This window comes from Suricata suricatta, chromosome 4 (genome assembly GCF_006229205.1).
Source record: "Suricata suricatta isolate VVHF042 chromosome 4, meerkat_22Aug2017_6uvM2_HiC, whole genome shotgun sequence".
Classification (NCBI taxonomy): domain Eukaryota; kingdom Metazoa; phylum Chordata; class Mammalia; order Carnivora; family Herpestidae; genus Suricata; species Suricata suricatta.
This window is the reverse complement of record NC_043703.1, coordinates 129,871,185-129,889,093: the sequence shown is the minus strand read 5'-3', so window position 1 is coordinate 129,889,093 and position 17,909 is coordinate 129,871,185. Positions and strand designations below refer to the sequence as shown.

Genomic DNA, 17,909 nt, shown 5'->3' with positions numbered 1-17,909 from the left:
ATTTGGTCTGCTCTTCATGGATGCTGGTATCCCCTAATTTAGACCGAATACACAGGAGTATTCACTATAGCTGATTTTCCATCAACTCAGAGCAAAAGAACTCATAAACTTTGAGGGCTGAAAGATTCTCCAGAAAGTATTTAATCCATTTCTTTAATAAGAGACCAGGTGACTCGCCCAGGGTCAAATGGTTGGGTAAGTGGCAGAAGAGAGCCTGGAAGCCAGATGTCCTGGTTTGATGTGAGGCCTTTGTTATGTGGATGAAGACATCATCTCTATGGCTGGTGTAGGGTGAGAGGGGGGTGTCACATCGTGTCTGTTCTAGAAGGCTCCTCTATTAGCCCCTGGGCATTTCAGCTTGACTTTAACAGCTTCCAAGTGAGTCCAGACACCTTTGTCACGTCTGTTCCACAAGAGATGCATGTAGGCAGCTGGAAGACGAACCCACTCCCAACACCACCAGGTCACACAGACGCTGTTCTAGCAGCAGAGACACGGTCTCCTGTTCCATCTCGTAAATCCACAAATAAGATTGACAGGGAGTGTCCTCCACTTAGAGCCACGCAAATCTCAGAGGTAGGTCTGTTTCCAACCACTGAGGAAGCATAAAACAAAACAGTTTTGTCGGCATAGACATTGTTTTCAATCTGAACACATGTTTTACATCAAGAGAAGGGCTTGTGGTCGGGGTAGGGGGAGCTGAAGGGAGATTCAAAGGTTCTTCAGTGCTCAAAGATCTCAACCTCTTCAAAGTTTCAACCCTCAGAGCTCTTACGACGTTTCATCCCACTCAGCAGAAACGCTTCTCTGCCCACACCTCAGGTGCGTGCATGGGGACTCGACTGTGGTCCAGAAGGACAGAGAAAGGAAACAGGATGATCACCTCACTGCAGATATTTTCCCCAGAGGATGTAAATTTCCCCGTTGGGATTTGATGAACTCCTTAAGGCACATTCACGTGCAGAGAGCAAATGATATCTGGCTGTTAGGGAGGCCACTTCAAGCCACGGTGGCCATGGGTGTCGTGAGCTCACCTTGGTGGGGAGTGAGCACATTCTCTCTAGAACCCTGGGCAGGTGGGTGCTGGCCAGAACCGATGTCAGGGACAACAGGTGATCAAGAGAAAAGGAGAAATGTTTGCATTCAGCTATCACTTTCTAGGCTCACTGTTCTCAACCGCAAGTTGGAGATATTAAGTTCCTTCCATGATATTTTTGGGGTTCACCAAATGAGATACCTGTGATACACAGTTCCATGGACAAGAAGGAATCCCAGCACCCATGCCAGCTCGTGGCCATCTTCTTTCTGAGGTGACTGTTTCTAAGGGGAAGGAGCAGCGAGATGATGCCTCCAACCTGCAGGTCACGTCCAGGCAAGTCAAGTTGGAGTGTAAGAGCACCGCTCATACTGAGCCCCAAACGGTCTGTCATCAGAGGAGCATGTGGGAAACAGAGTTGTAGGGTGATGGGGTGGGGCCAGGAGAGGCCAGCACGGGTCCTGGGGTCACTGCTCACACCCCTGCTACTTCGGAGAGGTTCTTTGCCTCCCTGGCCATCTATAAATTGGTCCACCTATACATTGGAGCAGATGGCACACAGCACAGGGGCGTGGCAAGGCTCCTGCAGAATGATCCAGGAAGACAGCTGGAAATGACAAGGTGCTGAAATGTGTGTGGTGGTGGTGTTCTAAAGGAAGGGAGAAAGGAGGGAGAGCATGAGAAGCGAGGGAGAAGGGATTAGCCTTTAATTTTTTTTTTTAATCTTAAAATAGTTTTAAGTTGCCGAAGAGTTGAAAAAAGAGTTTAAAGAGTTCCCATATACATCATGTCCAGCTTCTCTTATTGTCCGGTTCCCAAATTAGGATGGAACATCTATCCTACTTAATAACCAATATTGATATGTTATTACTAACTAAAGTATATATTTTCTTCGTATTTCATTTGTTTTGACCAAATGTCATTCTGCTCTAGGATTCCATCCAGGATCCCACATTATATTTCATTGTCAGGTCCCCTTGAGGCTCCACTTGGCTGGGGCAGTTTCTCTGATTTTCTTTGTTTTGAGGACCCTGACAGTGGTCAGGCATTTTGTAGAGTGTGCCTACATTGGGATTTGTCTGGTGTTTCCTCATGATTAGGGTAGGATTATGGATTTCTGGGAGGAAGACACAGAGGCAAAGTGCCAATCTCATCACATCATATCAAGTGTGCAGACATCTACATGACTTCTCGCTCTTGATGTTGACCTTGACGTCTGGCTGAAGTAGTGTGTGTATGTGTTGAGTTTCTTTTTCCCCCCTTTCATACTTCATTCTTTTTTTTTTAAGTTTATTTATTTATTTTGAAACAGCTGTCAGTGCAGAGCCCCACATAGGGCTCTCAAACTCACGATCCACAAGATCATGACCTGAACAAAAATCGAGAGTTGGACACTTAAACGGACTGAGCCACCCACACACCCCATCCTGTAGTCTTTGAAAGCAAATCACTATGCACACTGCACACTTAAGGAGTGGGGAGTTTTGCTCCACCTTCTTGGGGGAGGAGTAACTACACCAATTATTTGAAATTGTTCTCTGTGGGAGAGTTGTCTATTCTCTCCCATTCATGTATTCGTGTGATCAGTAGGGACTATTTCATATTCATACGAATCAGTATGAATCATGCATATTTGCTTCATACTTGTGTATTTACAATCCAGTGCTACTTTATTGTTCAGATCATGCCAGTTTGGGGCATTGAGAGCTCTTTCCAATGGCTGCCGGGTTCCTTTGACCCTCCTCCCCACCATTGTGTATTGCCGTGTGTTTGTTTTTCTGAGCACTTTCTTTCTCACATTATAAGATACTCCAGGATCATCTTGTATATTCCCCGCCTACCCTAAAATCGGCCATTTCTTCAAGACGTCCTAATTCCTTTAATCAGACAATGACACTAAAATCTGAAATCTGGGCACCAGATGTGCTCATTGCTACAGGGGTGTTGTTTCTTTTACACCCTGTTAACTGACAGAGCAAGGAAATACATGAGTTTACACTGACCTGTATCTACAAATATTTTGTACACATCCCTCTGTGTCTATATCAGGCTAAACATGAGTTTTAACTGACCTCTCCAGTGCTAATCCATGACCATGTGAGTCATTCCAGCCTCCCTGCTTTGTCCTGCCCTGTCACTCCAACAACGGGAACCTTGGCTCCCAGCATCTGCCATCCATTTACTTCACTTTTCAGTTCCAAAATTCACAACGGGTGGCTTCAGAATCCTTAACTCATATCCCATGGGAAACAGCCTTATCAATTAGAATACAGTGCTAGGTAAAATTCCGTTTGCTTTCAGTCTTAACAATTTCCACTCATTTCCAGTAGTACTTGGGTCAGCACCTTTCATACTCACCCATTCAGTGGGGTGATTTCCTGTATTTGTATTACAGTTAGATTTTTCTTTTGGGTCAGACTCAGCAGTCCATCCCAGAATCCCCCAAACTCTCAAATATTTTAAAAAATTTTGCACACATTTGAAAATCTCCTGAGATGAAAACTTGGATGATTGATTTTGGCTCATTATTTTTTTTCTACTATATGCATTTAACACTATAAATGTCCACTATTCTGCATTCTGTTACTGTGGGTTAGTTTATATTTTAAAAATTTTTATGTAAACAGATTTATGCAGTTTGAGTCCCCATCCCCGCCCCCTCCACCCGGCTCCTTTCACTTAGTGTGATTATTTCAGATTCATTTATGTTCTTGCATGTGTCAGTAGTTTGTCTCTTATTGCTCAGGCATCTTCCATTATATGGATGTGCCACTGTGTGTTTACCTAGGTGTGTTTACCTATTTACCTATAGCTGTACCTCCGGATTCTTTCCAGTTTTGAATCATTAAAAATAAAGCTGCTACTAGCATTCATGTGGGAGTCATTGTGTGGACATACGCTCTCACCTCTCTTGGCTAAATACTTAGGAGTGGCATGGCTGGCTCATATGGTAACGGTATGCTTAACTTTGAAGAAACTGCCCACCTATTTTCCAAAGTAGATGGACCACATTACATTTCCACCACCGCGTGTAAGGTTCCGGTTCTTGCCCACTTCAGCACGGGGAGTACTGTTAATTTCAGACATTCAGATAGGTGTGTGGTGCTATCTAGACGTTTCCATTTGCATCTCCCTAGTTACTAATGATATTGTGCTTATGTCCCATCCATACTACTTCTTTGGTGAAGTCTATGCTCAATTCCTTTTCCCACTTAAAGAGCTGGGTTGTTTGCATGTTTCTTATTGATTTTGAAGGTATTTTTTTTTAATATTCTGAATTCAAGTCTGTTATCAGATATGTGATCTGCAGGTCCCTCCTAGGGGTGGCTTATCTATTTCCCTCTTTACAGGGTCCTTCGTAGAGTAGAAGCTTTAAAATTCTATGAAGTCCAATCTATTAAATTTTTTATATGTCATGCTTTTGCTGTCTTATCTAAAACATCTTTGCCTAGGGGCGCCTGGGTGGCTCAGTTAGTTAAGTGTTAGTTAGACTCTTGATCTCCACTCAGGTCATGATCTCACAGTTCCAAGAGATCAAGCCCCACATCAGGTTCTGCTCTGACAGCACAGAGCCTACTTGGGATTCTCTCTCTCTTCCTCTCTCTCTGCCCATTCCCTGCTTGCACATGCACGTGTGCATGTATTCTCTCTGTCTCTAAAAAATAATTAAATAAACCTTAAAAGAGGTAAATAGGAGCACCTGGATGGATCAGTCAGCTGAGAGTCTGACTTCGGCTTAGGTCGTGATCTCACAGTTTGTGAGACATCGGGCTTTCTGCTGTCAGCCTGTCAATGCAGAACATGCTTCGGATCCTCTGTCCCCCCCCTTCTCTCTGCCCCTCCCCTGCTGGTGCGCTCTCTCTCAAAAAATAAATAAAATGGGGCTCCTGGGTGGCTCAGTCGGTTAAGTCTCCGGCTTCGGCTCAGGTCAGATCTCACGTTCGTGGGTTCGAGCCCCGCGTCAGGCTCTGTGCTGACAGCTAGCTCAGAGCCTGGAGCCTGCTTCTGGTTCTGTGTCTCCTCTCTCTGCGTCTCCCCCTCTCATGCTCTGTCTCTCTCTGTATCAAAAATAAATAAAACATTAAAAAAATTTTTTTTTAAATAAATAAAATAATTAATTAATTGTCTTTGCCTAACTCAGAGTTGCAAATTCAGTTTCCGAGTCTCTTGGATCTGCCCATCTGCTTAGAATTTTCTTCTATATTGTCATGTTGCACTTTATACATGATCCATTTTGAGTTAATTTTTAGATACAGTGTGAGGTATTTGTCAGAGTCCAATTTTCCATGCAGGTAATTATTCAGTTGTTCCCCCACATTTACGGAGAGTGTTTTTTCCTATGGAGCTGAAGATCCACTGTCCATATATCTGCAGGCCTATTTCTGAAATTTATTTTGTTCTCTTGATCTCTTTGTCGTCTGTACCCCAATATATACTGCTTCATTCCAGGGACTTTATAACAAGACCTGAAATCAGGTAGTGCTAGTCCTCAAAGTCGTTTTTCTTTTTCAGAATCCTCTTGGTTTTCGAAGAGCTATTGTTTTTTTTTTTCTTTTGAATCTTAGGTTCGGTTTGTTGATTTCAACAAAAACAAAAGGGCTTAGGCATTTTTGACTGGGAGCATGTTGGATCTATGTCTATTTACTTACATTTTATTCAATTACTCTCGCCCCTACTTGATCGTTTCCAGTATTTAGGCCTTTCTCATCCTTTGTCAGACTTATCCCCAAGTAGTTCTGATTCTTATGTTTCTAGAAATGGCATTTTTAAGTTTCAATTTCGGACTGCCCCCTGCTTGGACATAGGCATGCAATTGATTTTCTTGTATTGATCTTCTATTTTGCACCCTTTCCAGACTCAATGGTTCCTTTTAGTGGCTTTTTGCAGATTCATGTATTTTCTTTCTGGGTTTTTTTTTGACCATTTTTTGTTTGTTCATGTGAGAGAATAAATCTAAACAAGGCAACTCCATTTGACTGTATAAGAAGCCTGACAGATTTGTTTTTAAAAAGCATGTCTACTAAGGTGGGTGAAGGTATGGGTGGGATCACTGTTAGGGCGCATTGTCAGCAAGGCCCCACACATTGGAAATAATGGGCCTAGTCTGCCTTCGCAGGTCCCATGAATACAGAGGGTAATTCTTAGAACACTTTACTCAGTAGATGACAACAAGGTACATAAGGACGTGGCTTGGGAGCCCGTCTGCAGATGAGTGTGTAAAACCCAGTGATTTCATGTTTATCACTCACCAAAGTAAGGCACCTCCAACAAACATCAAATAAGTCCCCTGGAGTGAGAATGCTTGCTGTTTATTGCTGTACTCATTATCTAAAGCTGCATAACGACTTCTCATGGATTCCAACCGCTTAAGACACAATGTTGGAAGCCATGAGCCCAGGTGGGCTTAGCTGGCTGTCTGCTCGGGGTCTCACAGGCTGAAATCAGGGTGCCAGCCAGCTTATGCTCTTGTCCGGAGGCTCTGGGGGAGGAGCCATTTGCAGGGTCATTAAATGTGTTGGCAGAATTCAGTCCCCTGATTGCAGGGCTGGAATCCTCGCCACCCTGCCAGTTGTCAGCGGGGGGTCGTTCTCCCACTCCTTGGCCTCTCGCATTTCCTTAGCTTGTGGACCTATTATCAAAGACAGTTACCTTACAGCGGTACTTTTATGCTTCTTGGCTCTCTTTAAGGGCTCATGGGATTCCCTTGGGGCAACCCAGATAATCCAAGATAATCTCTCTATAGGAAGGTCAACTAATTAAATTGTAGATTTAATTAAATCTACAAAGTTCTTTTTGCCATTCATGAGCATGAGAGCTTATCATCGTCATGGGTCCTGTGGGTTAGGCAGAGAATCTTGAGGGGCATCTTTAGAATTCTGCCCTATACAATTAGCAAATAAAATCAGGAGTGACGCAAAATAGTATATGCAATATGACAACATTTTTATAAGAAAAGATACATGCCATACAAAATTGTGGGTAATTTGCTTTCTTCTTTATCCTCTAAATTAAAGAAGTTTTTTATCTTAAAATTTATTTATTGTTTATTTTGAGAGACAGTGAGAGCGAGCAGGGGCGGGGCAGAGAGAGAAAGAGAGACAATCAGAAGCAGGCTCGACACCCTCAGCCTGATGCGGGTCTCAAACTCACTATTGTGAGATCATGATCTGAGCCTCAACCAAGAGTCAGATGCTTAACTGACACAGCCACCCAGGCGCGCCCCTATCCTCTAAAAAAATTTTTAAACAATAAACATATATCTTTAGAGTGCTATGAAAAGTTTACATACAATCCATACCCATAAAAAATTCATTTGCAAGACAAACTCAAGGTGCATTTTCCCATAGACACAATGTTTTGGGGGTGATTAGAATCCTGGGACATTCCACAAAAGATGTAATCCTAAAGCTCCACGCCCCAGGCACTATTTCTAGTGGGTAATAAATTACAAGTTTTAATTCAAGATGTTAAGAATAGATGTTTTACCCTCTCCCCGCCTCCCTCCCCACCACCAAGAAGCACCAGTGGGCAAGGGGCCGTTGTCCAAGAGCTACTGTGAGAAAAGACCGTCTCTGCACTAGGAGAGGAGAGGATGGAGTGCCTCACAGCACTGTAGCACTGAACTGGCCTGGGCACACGCACGTCTGTGCGCATGCGTGTGCCCAAACGTCTGGGCCGGAGCCTCATGGGAGCAAGTCGGCGCGCGCATGCATGTGCTCAAATGTCTGGGCGCGAGCATCATGAGATCACGTCGGCGCGCGCATGCGTATGTGCTGCTGGTGACCTCCCACAAGTTCCCAAAAAGAGTCCACTAAGAAAACTTCTGTTTTTCTGAGATTATAAGTTTTATGGCAAGTAAGCACTCTGTGGGATCTGATTATTTATCTTACAGTCTTAACGACTATTTCGTCCTCTCTTGGAGGCAGCCACTTGCACCTGTCTCCTGTCCCCTGTCCTTCTGGCCACGCTCACTCTCTGCACAGGCTTGTACTCTCTCTCGGCCTCCTTCTTCCTCCCCTCCTGGACCACTTTCTCCCTGATCTCCCCACCCCAAACTAGAAAGAGTCCAGATGTCCTTCAGTGATGAACGGTTACGCAGACAAACCGCAGCACATCTACGCCTTGGGAGCGCTCTTCAGCAACGGAGAGGATGCTGGGTCTCCACACGCTGGAGGAATGAGTGGATGGGTCTCCTGAGAGTTACAGAGAGCAAGAAGGCATGCATACCTCCCAGTTCCACTTATACAATATTCTGGAAAGGACAAAATTATGAAAGCAGAGAACAGACTATTGGTTGGCAGGAGTTATGGAAGGAGAGAGAACAGGAGAGATGGAGGAATAGCTACAAAGTGACAAGGTGAGGGGCGTCTGGGTGGTTCAGTCCATAGAGCATCTGTCTCCTAGCTGAGGCTCAGGTCATGCTCAGGGTTCGTGAGATTGAGCCCAGAGTTGGGCTGTGTGCTGACAATGCAAGGACGCTCGCTCTCTCTCTCTCTCTCTTTCTCTCTCCCCCCCTCCCCCACTCTCTCTCTCAAAATAAATAAATAAACAAACACTTTTTAAAAATAAATAAAATGGCAACCTGAGAGATCCTGGCAGTGGCAGAAGTAAAGCATATCTTGACTATGGTGACAGATACCCAAATCCACACATAGGATGAAAGTGCATGGGATGGAATGCATATGCACACACGCGCGCGCACACACACACACACACACACACACACACGGAAATATCGTAAAAGTTATCAGCGTCATTATTCTGGTTATGATATTATACTATAGTTCTGCCAGCTGTCGTCACTTTTGAAGGAAATGGAGTAAAGGGCGCACAAGATTTCTTTGATTTATTTCTTACATCACTTATGAATTTACAAAGATCTCAGAATAAAAAGTTGAATTGAAAAAGGTGAAGGAGAAGTAAAGATTTTCTCAGAAACAATATTAAGTGGGTATTCATTGGCGAGACACCTGCCTTGCAAGAAATGTGACAAAAGTTTTTCAGGCAAAAGCTTGTGTCTGCTTATATAAGGTAGGGGTGGGTGTTGGAGAAGCAAGACAGGAAGGCAAAAAAAATCTGTTGTTTTTCTTGGCCTTAATTGGTTTAAATTACCAGCTGTGGTTTTATAATTTTCTTCTTATATTTTGGAGTTAATTTTTTGTTCAAGTGTTGTCAAGCATGTTTTTTTTTTTTTTTAAGTTTCAGGCCTCAGGCAACCTTTGCACTCATGGGCCAATGGGTGGAAGGATCTGGAAGGAACCCTGAAGGCACCAGGCTCTCCTGAGGGTGCTCAGCCTCACCCTGCCATGGTCCCAGTTGTCTCCAAGAAACCGTGACAGCTTTTATCGAAAGGGGACCACTGACCCTCAGCACTCGGATGCTGTCCAAAGCCATCAGGGTAAGTGACAGAAGGCAAGGCAAGGGCACTGGAATCATGCAGATCTGAGTTCAAACCCCAGTTCTGCCTCTTAGCTGTGTGACCTGGAACAAGTTACTTAACCTCTCTGGTTCCAGGTCTCATGTTTAATAGTACTTTTGAAGGCACTGTGACAGTTATAGGACCTAATATATGGGACAGCGGCTGCCACATGACCGATACCAAACTATATTTATTTCTTCCTTATTAGGATGTTGATGACTGTCCCTCTCTCCGACACTCACACAGAAGACTCCACTCTTTGACAAAATTCGCGTGTAAGATCTACAGTGCTCTGTAGTTTGCTTGAAAGTTTATTCTCTGCAGGGAGGCAAGCATAACTACCGCTTCTCGGTTCTCCTTAGAGCTTAGGCTGGGGACAAGTGACGTAGGAGGCCTTGCAGCTCGAGGAAACAGCTCTGGATCCAAACAACCTGAAGAAACAGCAACCCCACTCTGTTCTTTCTCCCAAATCCCCTGGAGAGTTGGAGCATCATGCCGCCTTTCTGAGGCTCCAAATGCTTGGTGCCTTGGTTTTAATACAATTTCTATTGTCCATTTCTCTATGCACAACTCAAAATGGTGTCTTTAAAATGAAACTCAGTTCCTGTCAGGCCTCTACTCTCTAAATCCACTCAGTGGCTCACTTGAATTAAGAGCTGTTAATTAGGGAGGCTCACAAAACCCCCAGACCTGCTCCAGCCTTTCTGCTCCCCTGCTGGCTCACACCACTCAGCTACACTCACCTTCTTTCTGTTTCTCAACAAACTGAGTGCATTCGGCCCCAGGGCCTTTGCACTTGCTGGTTTCTCTGGCTGGAATGCTCTTGCCTGATCCAGAGCATACTGGCCTCCCATCTTCCCCTGACCATAGTCTAAAATGGAGGGACCTCCTCTCTTTCAGCAGCCCCCTCTTTTCTCTCACTTTGTCCCACAGCAGGTGACACGATCTGAAATCATCACATTCGTTTATGTGTTTTCTTGATTTTTGCCTATTTCCTCTTTCAAGAACATCAGCTCCGTGGGACGAGGGACCATGACGTTGAAATCCCTGGTGCCCGGATCTGGGCCAGGCATCTGGTGTGGGTGTTTCCCAATATCTATGTGTAAATGAATAATTGTTCCCTCCCATCCCGGCACAAGCACTCACGCCCTGCAGTGGTAACCCAGGCTCCAGATCCCCAGAGAGCCATCTGTGGATCCCAAGCCATCCCCAGATCACACTCGGTGAAGCCCACCCAAAACAAACGTGCCAGTGACCTCTGACGGTCACACATGGCATCGGGCCTGAGAACAGAGGTTTCTCAGGCCAGACTGGGGGCCGGGACAGGAGGTGCGAGATAGGGGTTAACCAAGTGGGTCACCCCCGCGCCAGTGCAGTCACGTAGGCGGATTGCTTGGGATTAGGGAGCGTGCTAATTCAGCTGACACCAAGGCACAGGGACCGTACCTGAGAAAGATTTACATCTCCTCTTCCCTCTCTCGTGTTGCCCCCACTCCCCCCCTGGGCTGCACCCGGCTCCCCCAGCGGCCATAACCCTGCAATAATAACCAGTCCAGCGGCCCGCCACTCAGCCTGCTGAGCTCAAGCCGAGACGAGAGGGGCCGCCCCCACTCCCCGCCAACGTATAGATATGTAGCTATATCCACAGAGGAACATTTGTCAGAAGGCTCCAGGAGAGGAATGACTATTCCATAAAGATTTCATTTTTGTTGGAGTCTCTCCACGTCTCTACGTTGTCATAAAAATTCAATAGGAAACCTCCATAAAAAAAGGAGGCACAATTAAAAAGAAATAGGGACAGCTCCAGGAGAAGTTGGAGATTAAAGACCAAGAGGCCCAGTTCAGGCGGGGGAATTTTATGAGCTACCAAAGAAAGAAAAACACACCACACAGAAAAAGTGCCCGGGAGAAAGCATCCTGGTTGCCTTAGGAGAGGTGAACCAGCCTGTCTGGGGTTCTTGTCCCTGAAGGCTGCAGGGCAGGCACCCAGGGCGCCTGTGTGCTGCAGTGTCCGTCCTGCCCAGTACGAGGCTGTGGGTGTGGGTGCTGCTGGCTAGGGGCGTGGAGCCCCAGGGAAGGCTGGATCTGTAGTGGTCACAGAGCCAGGGTAAATGCTGAGTCTCCCTGCCCATGGAGGAGCCATAGAGAGCTGGAGCTCTGGACAAGATAATCCTCAGCCGTCTCATGGCCTGGGGATTGGGCTGCTACCCCAGCAATTGTAGGGAGGGAGAAAGGGCTTTTTAACAAAATTTCAGAAAGTCAGATCCTTAACCACCTTTGGATCAGAATATTCAACCTCAAGGTCCCCATTCTCTTTTATTTATTTCTTTAAAAATATTTTTTAAACATTTATTTGTTTTTAAGAGACAGAGAGAGGCAGAGCATGAGCGGGGGAGGGGGAGAGAGAGAGGGAAACACAGAATCCAAAGCAGGCCCCAGGCTCTGAGCTGTTTGTTAGCAGAGAGCCCGTCGAGGGGCTTGAACTCATGAGTTTCAACACCATAACCTGAGCGGAAGCTGGACCCTCAGCCAACTGAGCCACCCAGGCCCCGCCCCCGTTCCCTTTCATCGGTCTGTTTTCCTGATTACACACACAATAGATGTTCATTGTAGAAACTTTGGAAATACAGAAAACCAAAAGAAGACTAAAACTGACCATCATCCTTTCACCTAACTCTACGCATCTCTCATCCTGATATGTTTGTTTCTCCCAATCTTTGAAAAAATGCAGTTTGTAAAGAAGAAAATCATAGAAAAAGTGGCTCAAAAGCACTTCATCGTTTTCTAAATGGTCTCAGGCAGAGAGACCTGGCCCAGCCCTGTCTTAAGGCAAAGCTTCCTTCCTCGTGATCTTCAGCCTCACATTGATGGCAGCGGCAGCGATGTAACAAGAAGTGTAACAAGAGCTGCCGCCTTCCAAATTGAAAATGGGGCGGAGAAGGGAGAACCACCGGCCACAGCAGCCCGCATGTGCACAATGACCGAGTTCTTTGGGGACAGAGCTGAGTTGGTAGAGAGCGATCCTGTCCAGCAGAAATCTCGGATAGCTCAGAGGAGAAACCAGAGGTTTACACGATGGGGGCTGGAGGAGGAAAGATGTGGAGGAACCCTAAGGGTTTGACCACCAACGAGGAGCAGTAGGTGTGATGGCCTGTCCCTATGGATGGTCCCTCTGCAGAGATCATGAGTGTGTAAGCCTTTCCATGCCCATTTGCCAATTACATGTAGTTCGTGGTCATGTCTGGTCTGATGCTGACACTCTCTACTCTTGCTCTAGTGCATGACCTCGGTGGCTAGACCTGCATTTCTGGACATGCAGACACTAAAAGGCAACGTCCTTGTCATTAAGCTGCTTGTAGCAGTGGGGGTCCCCAGAGGCCACTCTTCCGGCAGCAGTGAGCCTCAGATATCTGCCAACATAGTTTGAAATTTGGAAGACGGCAGCTCTTGTTACTGTTACTTCTTGTTACATCGCTGTCGCTGCCATCAATGTGAGGCTGAAGATCATGAGGAAGGAAGCTTTGCCTTAAGACAGGGCTGGGCCAGGTCTTTCTGCCCGAGACCATTTAGAAAACGATGAAGTGCTTTTGAGCCACTTTTTTTCCCCCTATTAAAATGAAAGTGGCTCTATTAGTCCTTGTTCCCAGTTTTTGGACAGAGAATCATCTATGGGGACTTGGCACAGCTTTTCAAATGGGGCATTTGGCTGGGGGCTGAGAAGCAACTCTGGGCAGCCACTGGCCTCCCTTGCAATTAGCTCAGGCTGTGCTGTGGCATTGGTCGCTCACAGGGCTCACAGGGTGCCTGCCACTGGGGACAAGGGACACTGTGTTAGGTGTGAAGCAGGCCAGGGACAGGTCCAAGGTGCCTTTCCCAAAGCTTCCCTGGCCCTCATTTACCCGCATCCCTGTTCCTACTATGGCCATGAGCTCACCCGGGTGCATTTATACCTATAAATGTTATTTAAAATATGTTTAGTGAGATAGACTCAGCAATAGAAAGAACCCTGAAGATGCAGGGGAATTGTCTCCTTCCCCACTTTTCGAGCGAGGAGACCAAGGCCTGGGTAGGTTGGGAGGCTCAAAGTCACCTGGCAATCAACTACGGCCGTCACAGATGGCACAGGGGAGGGGTCTTCCCAGGCAGAGCATGAAGCCCACAGAATCCGAGGGGGTGCGGGACGGGGGACAAACATCAGTGACCCCAGCAAGGTACTTGGCAGAGCTGCTCAGTGACCTGGAGGGATGACAGAGGCCAGATATAACAGGTGGGCTGGGGCTTCTCTGGGTCAGTCCTGGTGTCTTAGGGGGATTTCTGGGGAGCCCTGTTCTTGGCAGGGCCAGAGAGGAAAGGGTAAACGCCTACAAAAAAATCTCAGGTCAAAGAGCCAGACTCCAAGGAGAAGGCCGGGAGGGGGTTAGCCCCCAGACTTGGGGTAACAGCAGACCAAAGTCTGAGCGTGGGGTTTAGAACCACGCTACAAGGTCAGCCTGGGCCCTGTGGAACAGTGACCTTGATGTCAAGCCATTCAAAGCACTTGAGTGGGCTTTTGACCTCCTTCGGGCTGTGAAAGGTCCAGCCCCAGAATCCGTAGACTCAGTGACCTGTAGGTGCAGATGGCCTCAACCCGGAGGTCTTTCTCACCCAGGCCTGTGCACGCACACTCATTTACACAGCTGCACCAACGGTGCCTAGTGGAAATTCAGCAAAGACATTACAGAATAAATGTTGTTCTAGAAGGATCCTGGAAGGATGTCAGGAAACTGATAGCAGTGATTGCCTCAAGAGGAGGAAATCAGCAAGAGCTGGGGGCTTTTTATACTTGAAGTCTTTTTAACAATGTGCAAATATTTTTTTCTGACAATGTGCACATATTAATTGTAAAAATTATGACAAAAGAATTCCGTCGTTAATGATGATGGAAAAAAAATTACACAGACACTTTATAAGTTGAAAGACAGACGGAACCCAAACCACAGTACAGTAAATGCATCTACTTACTCTGTTTCAACATTCCTGACCCAGGCACAGGGACAAGAATTGTGTCTTTGGCCCCAGCCAGAAAAGCAAGGATAAGGGGTTGTGTGCAGGCCAGGACGGGGGAGATGGGAGGGAGCTAGACATTCTTCTCACCTTAATAGTGAAAATATTGGGATCGCGTGTAGAAATTAGGTATGTGCAATAAGCAGAAGGAAATGAAGCAGAATAATACTTATAAAAACAATGACGGCTTACACTTACATAGTACTTCCTAGATGCCAGGAATTGTTGGCATATTCCATACATAATAGTTAATACAATCCAAATAACACTACGAGGTAGGTACTATCTTTGTCTTTATTCTACAGATAAAGAAAGTGAGGACCAGAGATGTTAAGTAGCTTACCTAAGGCCACACAGCTGGTACCCGTTGGAGCTACAGTTAAACTAGGTGGTCTGGCTTCAGAGTCCATTTCTACATCTCTACAATATGTGTCCAAAGCCTTCAGCTTCTCAAATGCTTTTATTTGAAAAGCTCATATGAGGGTAGAGAAAATACAGTCCACAGATCCAAGTGCACACGCTTGAAGTCAGAGGGGTCCCGTGGTCATATTCTCACCACATGGAATTCCTTCAATTGTCATGAATGGTGACAAGGATAAAGCAGAGGCAAAACGTGAGATTCCCTCAGGTCAAGCTTCAGAAAAATGGTGAAGGGGCACGAAGGACCGTCAGAAGGAGGCATGGGGTCTAAAGTCCCCAGCCAGAAGCGTCCAGCTTTGCTGCAGAGCCTGGAGAAGGAAAAGATCCCTTTTCACATCTTCTCTTCAAAAAGCAGGGTTCTGTGTTTATCTCCGCCTGCCCCCCTCTCCAGGATCAGCCTTGCACAACTGGAGGGGTCCGTGGCCGCGTCGGCTCCCTCCTGTGTGGCCTGGGCTCTCGCCTCTCCTCTGGATGGCCTTCCTTGTCCCCTCCTTCTGCAGCCGGTCTCTGCGGAGCTGTTTCCCCCTCGCGCCGTCCCATCACGGCCCAATTTCTTGTGTCTTTTTGCACACGAGGCCCGGCTGCACCGCCAGGATGTGGGGCCCTCGGGGGCTTCCCTCTTTGCTACAGGGCTGGCCTGCCTGGCTGGAAAAACAGGTGGGAAAGGCTGTGCTCCTGAGAAGGGATAAAAGCCTATGGCCACCCTGGAGGTTAGAGGCCTCTGCGTTCCCCAAGGGTTGCCTGGCTTCTCCTTCCTGGGTGACAGCCACTTCCCAAAGGATCGGTCATCGTGATCCCAGCCCTCAGAGATGGGTCTGAGCGAGTCTGAACTGTATCCTGGGTTCTTGGGATGAGCTCTATGCAGACACCAGGCAGGAGTGCCCTGATCAGCCCGTCAGCCTTCCGGAGCACAGTTAGAAATGAAATGTCAGAGAGGAGACAGAGGGCACTCACATTTGCTCTTACATAGCTGACTTCACGCACACACACACAAGACCTTGCACACTCACGCACTCAACCTCACATACACACACAGCAGGAGGCACCAAGTGTCTCCAGGTGGAGGTAATTAAACATCCATCTAAGTCCCTTTGAAGCATCAAGTCTTTGCTAAAGTCTCCATGGTGTCGTGATCACTGCCTCAAATGAGAACCCGGACTTTTCTGAAGAAACATAAAACAGACAGATGAAATAAACCTGAGTTTTGCCACGGAAAATGTAACACCGGGGGTGTTAGAGAAGTTGTAAAAGGAAAGCAGTCTGTGTATCCACCTTATTCCAGTCATTTCTACATGGGGACAAAAGAGGAGAAGCATTTGCCTTTGGAAATTGAGGCGGTATGAATCTGCACACACGAATCCGAATCCAACATCACAATATAAGAAACAGACATCACAGACAAATCAAGGAAAACCTGGCGAGGGGCAACGGGCCTGCATTTGGCTAAAATTCATTCACCTGGACTGTGGTTGGTTCTCACTCGTCCCTGAAAGTTAATGACATGGAAATCACGGACACTTCAAAGAACACGACTGTCTACCCAATTGTTAACATGGTCCGTAGCTCTCTAAAATACTCTTCTCTGAGTTTACTCTTATATTTTTCTCTCTGAACCATGGTGGATATCAGAATTACTCCTTTACAGTTAAAATGTGCCGCTGTGTTCGGAACAAAGACTGATCTTGGGTTTTGATCTCTGTACCCACAGTGGGAGTGAGTGTGTGTGACTCCAGGCAAGCCCTTTCATTTCTTTGGGCCTCAGCAAATAAAGAGGCGTGTGCTTTTGCCAGCAAAGCCATATGAACAAAGATAGAGCCCATGATGAAGGCTAAATTCATCTGCAAGAAACTCCCTTCACTGTTCCTAGGGCCCAGGGCCACCAATAATCCCTCTAATTACATTTCTCCTCAAGGTTGTTATGTCCTAAAAGCCATATTTCACCTATCAGTAATAATGTGTTTTGCCAGTTTGGGTTGGCCAAAATCATGCTTAACCGTCCAGCAGAAGTCCTCCATGAAAAATATGATGTTATTCTAACCAAAGGTAACTGCATTTAAGGTTTTAGTTAGGAATACTTGTACATTTTATATTCGGAAATTGTCTTTTTAACTCGTAGAGATTGTCCTTCAACCCAGTGCAACCTTCATGAATTGTTTTGGGATTCAGGGACCCTAAATGAGAATTAGTATCTCTGGTGATCTCCAAGTTTCCAAAATGCCATGATATTTAGCTTAAAAATCCTGGCTTCCAAGTGGGATGAGTATCAACTACCAATGAGACTGTAATCTGGTATAATCTTTATGGAGGTCAGTTTCTCGATGCATTTAAAAATCCTTAAAATGGGTGTAGAAAAAATTCTAGTTCTGAGGATGGTGGAGTAGCTCCTACTGGTCAACCTTCCTGCAGATAACAATAACAAACTCTGAACAAAATATTTAAAAACTATTTTAAAATATCACAGAACAACCAGAAACAGGCAGAAATTGGAGAGACTTTGACCTTTGAAAGAAGGAACCACACTGGGTGAAATCTATCTTTAGACAGTTGTTTGCTGAGGGCTTTCCTCAGTCAGCCAGTCAGAAAGCTTATTGCTCAAGGTATCAGAGGACAGAGTTCAAGGCTACCAGAGTGGCTGGAAATGGAGGGAATAAATCCTGAAAGGAGTTAAAAGTTTAAAAAGCTGAGCAGACATTTCAACTGCTGCCCATTTAATCAGAGACAGAGTTTGGAGTTTGAATCATGATACTTTTTCCAAGAGAGATTTCATAAACACCTTGGGCATTCCATTGAAATCCTGGGGTGGGGGTGATGGGAGGGAATCATATCTAGGAGCAGTAACTATGTCTTGGGATTAAAGATCATCTCTCAGATTAAAGAAAATCAAAAGAGACCCATTTAAAGTGTGTAAAACCAAGCTTCTGAAACTTCAAGGTGATGTGCCATAATTAACTGTCTGCTGAAAGACAACAGAATACAGAATCTCTAAACCTA

General features: G+C 45.9%; 2 long non-coding RNA genes across 3 annotated transcripts in view; one reads left to right on the top strand and one right to left on the bottom strand.

Moving 5' to 3' along the window:
* Positions 1-17,909, bottom strand: part of LOC115290095 — a 119,773-nt gene that overhangs the window by 13,019 nt on the left and 88,845 nt on the right. The gene's annotated exons all lie outside the window — the stretch shown is intronic.
* The window catches only part of LOC115290096, a 35,697-nt gene that overhangs the window by 14,063 nt on the left and 3,725 nt on the right, over positions 1-17,909 (top strand). The window contains exons 2-3 of one of the 2 annotated variants that reach the window (XR_003907960.1): positions 9,236-9,434; positions 9,664-9,924. This is a non-coding gene — a long non-coding RNA (uncharacterized LOC115290096). Of the gene's footprint in view, positions 1-9,235; positions 9,435-9,663; positions 9,925-17,909 lie in introns of those variants that run through there. The other variant, XR_003907959.1, reaches the window with a different exon arrangement.